The sequence below is a fragment of the Hylobates moloch genome, unplaced genomic scaffold, assembly GCF_009828535.3.
Source record: "Hylobates moloch isolate HMO894 unplaced genomic scaffold, HMol_V3 SCAFFOLD_7, whole genome shotgun sequence".
In the NCBI taxonomy this organism is placed as follows: Eukaryota; Metazoa; Chordata; class Mammalia; order Primates; family Hylobatidae; genus Hylobates; species Hylobates moloch.
The window spans coordinates 91,601,324-91,607,899 of record NW_026652282.1 but is presented as its reverse complement, the minus strand read 5'-3'; positions in this window follow the sequence as shown (position 1 = coordinate 91,607,899).

Here is a 6,576-nt window from a genome sequence, read left to right as displayed (position 1 = left end):
TTTTTGAGACAGAGTCTCGCTCTGTCGCCCAGCTGGAGTGCAGTGGCGCAATCTCGGCTCACTGCAAGCTCCGCCTCCCGGATTCACGCCATTCTCCTGCCTCAGCCTCTCCGAGTAGCTGGGACTACAGGCGCCCGCCACCACGCCCGGCTAATTTTTTTTGTATTTTTAGTAGAGACGGGGTTTCACCGTGGTCTCGATCTCCTGACCTCATGATCCGCCCGCCTCGGCCTCCCAAAGTGCTGGGATTACAAGCGTGAGCCACCGCGCCCGGCCTGAAGACTTTTAAAAAATAAACTTAAAAAGTTTTTACAGTAGTTTTAGAGTTACAAAAAAAGTTGCAAACATAGTACAAAGACTTGCATATATCTTCACTTAGTTTCCCCTATTGTTAACGTCTTATATTGGTGTGATGTATTGTTACAACAAGAAAGAGATATTGACACATTATTATTAACTACAGTTTATACTTTATTTCCGTGTCCTTATGAGAGGTGACAGCGTACTGGCAGCCCTTGCAGCCCTCGCTTGCTCTCGGTGCCTCCTCTGCCTGGGCTCCCACTTTGGCGGCACTTGAGGAGCCCTTCAGCCCACTGCTGCACTGTGGGAGCCCCTTTCTAGGCTGGCCAAGGCCTGAGCCAGCTCCCTCAGCTTGTGGGGACGTGTGGAGGGAGAGGCGCAAGCGGGAACCGGGGCTGCGGGCGGCACTTGCCGACCAGCTGGAGTTCCGGGTGGGCATGGGCTTAGCGGGCCCCGCACTTGGAGCGGCTGGCCGGCCCTGGGCAATGGGGGGCTTAGCACCCGGGCCAGCGTCTGTGGAGGGTGTGCTGGGTCCCCCAGCAGTGCCAGCCCTCCGGTGCTGTGCTTGATTTCTTGTCAGGCCTTAGCTGCCTCCCCGCAGGGCAGGGCTCGGGACCTGCAGCCCACCATGTCTGAGCCTCCCCCACCTCCGTGGGCTCCTGTGCGGCCCAAGCCTCGCCGATGAGCGCCGTCCCCTGCTCCATGGCGCCCAGTCCCATCCTCACCCAGGGGCGGAGGAGTGTGGGCACGCAGCGCGGGACTGGCAGGCAGCTCCACCTGTGGCCCCAGTGGGAGATCCACTGGGTGCAGCCAGCTGGGCTCCTGAGTCTGGTGGGGACTTGGAGAACCTTTATGCCTAGCTAGGGGATTGTAAATACACCAATCGGCACTCTGTATCTAGCTCAAGGTTTGTAAACACACCAATCAGCACCCTGTGTCTAGCTCAGGGTTTGTGAATGCACCAATCGACAGTCTGTATCTAGCTACTCTGGTGGGGACTTGGAGAACCTTTATGTCTAGCTCAGGGATTGTAAATACACCAATTGGCACTCTGTATCTAGCTCAAGGTTTGTAAACACACCAATCAGCACCTTGTGTCTAGCTCAGGGTTTGTGAATGCACCAATCGACACTCTGTATCTAGCTGATCTAGTGAGGAAGTGGAGAACTTTTGTGTGGACACTCTGTATCTAGCTAATCTAGTGGGGATGTGGAGAACTTTTGTGTCTAGCTCAGGGATTGTAAATGCACCAATCAGCACCCTGTCAAAACGGACCAATGTAAAACACACCAATCAGCTCTCTGTAAAATGGACCAATCAGCAGGATGTGGGTGGGGCCAGATAAGGGAATAAAAGCAGGCTGCCTGAGCCAGCAGTGGCAACCTGCTCGGTCCTGTTCCACTCCCTGGAAGCTTTGTTCTTTTGCTCTTTGTAATAAATCTTTCTGCTGCTCAGTCTCTGGGTCCATGCTGCCTTTATGAGCTGTAACACTCACCACGAAGGTCTGCAGCTTCACTCCTGAAGCCAACGAGACCACGAACCCACCGGGAGGAATGAACAACTCCAGACATGCTGCCTTAAGAACTGTAACACTCACTGCGAAGGTCTGCAGCTTCACTCTTGAGCCAGCGAGACCACGAACCCACCAGAAGGAATAAACTCCGAACACATCCGAACATCAGAAGGAACAAACTCTGGACACGCTGCCTTTAAGCACTGTAACGCTCACCATGAGGGTGTGCGGCTTCATTCTTAGTCAGTGAGACCAAGAACCCACCAATTCCAGACACACTTAGTTGGTACTTAATGCCCTTTTTCTGTTTCAGGACCCCATCCAAGAAACATTGTATTTAGCTAGACTTCTCTTGGCTATCACAGTTTCTCAGACTTTCTGTGTTTTTGATGACCTTGACAGTTTTGAGGAGTACTGATTAGGTATTTTGCAGAGTACCTTTTAGTTAGGGTTTGTCTAATGTTATTTTGCTCTGTTGCCCAGGCTGGAATGCAGTGGCATGATCTCGGCTCACTGCAAACTATGCCGTCTGGGTTTAAGCGATTCTCCTGCCTCAGCCCCCTAGTAGCTGGGAGTATAGGCGCCCACCACCACGGCCAGCTAGTTTTTGTATTTTTAGTAGAGACAGGGTTACGCCATGTTGGCCAGGCTGGTCTGGAACTCCTGACCTCAGGTGATCCGCCCGCCTCAGCCTCACAAAGTGCTGGGATTATAGGTGTGAGCCACCATGCCTGGCCAATTTATCTAATGTTATTCTGATATGGGATTTGAGGGGAGGCACCATAGAGGTGAAATGCCATTCTCATTATATCATATCTAAGACTATCAACATGACATCACTGATGAGGTTAATCTTGGCCACTTATCCAAGGTAGTGTTTGTGAGATTTTTTTTTGGCGGGGAGAGGGACAGAGTCTTGCTGTGTCGACCAGGCTGGAGTGCAATGGTGTGATCTCGGCCAACTGCAACCTCTGTCTCCCAGGTTCAACCAATTCTCCTGTCTCAGCCTCCCCAGTAGCTGGGATTACAGATGTGCGCCACCACACACGGCTAATTTTTGTATTTTTAGTAGAGGTGGGGTTTCACCATGTTGGCCAGGCTGGTCTCGAACTCCTGACCTCAGGTGATCTGCCCCCCCTCAGCCTCCCAAAATGCTGGAATTACAGGCATGAGCCACCGCACCTGGCCGAAGTTTCTTCATTGTAAAGTTATTTTCCTGCCTTTCCATACTCTACTCTTTGAAAGCAAGTCACTATGTGCAGCCCTCACTCAAAGGGTGAGGAATTATGTACTACCTCCTTGAGGAAAGTGTATCTACATAAATTACTTAGAATTCTTCTCTGTGGGAAATTTGTATCTTCTCCCATATCTATTCATTTATCCATCATTTCTTTACATCAGTATGGACTCCTGGATATTCATTACAGTTTTTTTTTTTATTTTTGCAAAAGGACTGGGGTGGGTGCTTCTGGCATCCTGTGGGCAGAGACCAGGGATGCTGCTCCATATCCTATAATGCACAGGACAGATCCCCACAAAAATAATTATCTGGCCCCAAATGTCAATGGTACCGAGAATGGGAAACCCTGCCCGAGAGTCTCTGACTACTCTCTCTGCTACTCTCACAGTCTCATACTCTGTTAGGAGGTGCTGCTTATGGAAATGCAACTCTAAGTTTACAATTGAAGTCAGAGAATAAAAGTTGCGTTTTCAGAAAGCTTTGTTGGAATTTAAAAAGCGAATAATTCTTTTGGTGTTCTGTAGACATCCAGTAGGAGATTTTGTCTCTTTAAGGCTCTATATAAACAAAATGAGCTGAAAAGTTGAGGCAGTTATCCAGACTACTCAAATCCAATGGTATCCTCCACCTACCACCCTGCTATTGAAGAAAAATTTTGGCTCAGTGTGTACAGATTGGCAGTCGGTATTGGCAGAATTTACTGAATATTTACTTAACACCAGTGTATGTATTCCAGAGGCTGGGGAATCAGGAGAGGCTTTGGAATGAGGCTGGGGGTGGGAAAGGCGAAATTAAAAAGAAAATGCCGCCACCTTCAAAGTCTACCTCCCTACATGGTATCTATTCACTTTCTTGCCTTGCATTAGAACAGTTGTACCCTACCAAGCTCAGTTTTGCTTCTATAAGACATTTGGCAGTCTCTAGACATGTTTCTGGTGGTCACAGCCTCGGAGAGGGGTGCTACTAGTATTTAGCAGGTAGATATCAGGGATGCTCTTAAACATTCTGCAATGTACAGGGCAGCTCCTCCCAAAATTATCCAGCCCAAATGTCAATAGCGCTGAGTTTGAGAAACGCTGGGCTAGAAGGAAAAGAAAACAATCTTTCAGGTTGATCAAATTAATTTCTGACAACCAAAGGGAAGTATATGTTTTGGTATATCCCCTCTTAAATGTGTGTGTGTGTGTGTGTGTGTGTGTTGTTTGTGTTTCACCAATCCCTTTTACCTACTGCTTTGACCAGATTACTCTTGGTGTTGTAAACATTTCAGAGCATAGGTGAACTTAAATAAAATCAGACTTTTACTCTGGACTATACTACCCTGAAAAACCAGTTCCTCCTCACCTCTCTGACTTCTTTCCATGTCGCCTCTGCCCTTAGTTCTCTAGTTATCTACGATCCGTCCAGTTGTACAAAGCCCAAGCCCAGATTGCCAGATTGCCAGATTGGCTTTATGACTTTTGCTCTTGATGATGTTTTGTTTTGTTTGTTTGTTTGTTTGTTTTTTGAGACAGAGTATCGGTCGGTCTTGCTGCTCAGGCTGGAGTGCAATGGCGTGATTTCGGCTCACTGCAACCTCTGCTTCCCGGGTTCAAGTGATTTTCCTGCCTCAGCCTCTTAAGTGGCTGGGATTATGGGCATGAGCCACCACACCTGGATAATTTTGTAATTTTAGTAGAGACAGGGTTTCACTATGTTGATCAGACTGATCTGGAACTACTGACCTCAGGTGATCCACCCACCTCAGCCTCCCAAAGTGCTGGGATTACAGGCGTGAGCCACCATGTCTGGCTCTTGATGATCCTTCTGACTAGACCATTCTTCCCCGACCTGGGCCTGACTGGGTCCCTTTTATTATTCGCATCTTAGCTCAAATGTTGACTTCGCAGCTAGGCCTTTCTAAATCACCCTATTTAAAGTACACCTTAAGGCTAGGCGCAGTGGTTCATGCCTGTAATCCCAGCAGTTTGGGAGGCCGAGGCCGGTGGATCACTTGAGGTCAGGAGGTGGAGACCAGCCTGGCCAACTTGGTGAAATCTCGTCTCTACTGAAAATACAAAAATCATCCGGGCATGGTGGCACATGCCTGTAATCCCAGCTACTTTGGAGGCTGAGGTGGGAGGATTGCTTGACCTGGGAGGCGGAGGTTGCAGTGAGCCAAGATTGCACCACTGCACTCCAGCCTGGGCGACAGAGCAAGACTGTGTCTCAAATAAATAAATAAATAAGTAAGTAAATAAAATGAATAAAAATAAAAAATATACCTTGAGGCTTGTCCAAAGGTAGTAATTTATCTCAATTGATTGTTCACAGTTAGTTACAGATCAAACTCCTTGTTCTACTCTTTCCCACCTTCTCACTACACTAGACTAAAAAAAAAAAAAAGTACAGCTTTACACAAAAATGCACCTTTAATCTCATAGTCACGTTTTATGTTGTCTATGACACATCATTTTCTGAAGTTATCTCGTTTGGTTGTCTTATACATCAACATACAAGCTCCCTAAGGGAGGTGACCTGTCTCTTGAGTTTGGCACCATATCTGTGTTCCCCACTCCCAGTTGGTCACAAAGTCACAGTTAAATAAATATTTGTTGAATGACTGAATGACTGCATGAATGAGTTTGAGGTAAAGATTTAAAATTTCTTGAAATTCTAAATTTGTGGAACACATTTTTTTGTTGTTGTTTCCTTAGCCTCTTAAAAATGGAAATTTGGGGGCCGGACACGGTGGCTCACGCCTGTAATCCCAGCACTTTGGGAGGCCAAGGAGGGCGGAACACGAGGTCAGGAGTTCGAGACAAGCCTGTCAAAAAAAAAAAAAAAGGAAATTTAAATTTGGGAGTAAAGTTGTAGAATATGTTTGTTTGTTGTTGTTGTTGTTTTGTTGTTTGTTTGTTCGTTTGTTTTTTGCCACAGAGTCTTGCTCTGTCACCCAGGCCGGAGGGCAGTGGTGTGGTCTCGGCTCACCGCAACCTCTGCCTCTCAGGTTCAAGTGATTCTCCTGCCTCAGCCTCCCGAGTAGCTGAGATTACAGGTGCCTGCCACCACGTCCAGCTAATTTTTGTATTTTTAGTAGAGATGGGGTTTCACCATGTTGGCCAGGCTGGTCTTGAATGCCTGACCTCAGGTGATCTGCCCACCTTGGCCTCCCAAACTGCTGGGATTACAGGCGTCAGCCGTCACACCTGGCCAGAATATGGAATTTTTAAAAGAACCATTTATACTTTTAATGCCACACCATTTAGGAACACATGACATAGTATGCAAATGTGGTTAGATCACAAAATGATGTATTTGTTTATATTGCATGTAAATAAAAATTTATTCAAATAATTATAAATTTAAAGTTGAATTAATAAAATAATTAAAATTTTATCCCTATATGTTGCCCATTAGAGAGAAGCAGAAAAACCCTTGAGGACAGATAAAAATATTGATGCTGTAGTAAAACAAATTAAGATGTTATGTCTTAACACTTAGGGTTCTAAGCAGATATAGAAAATATTCATTCTGGCCTGGC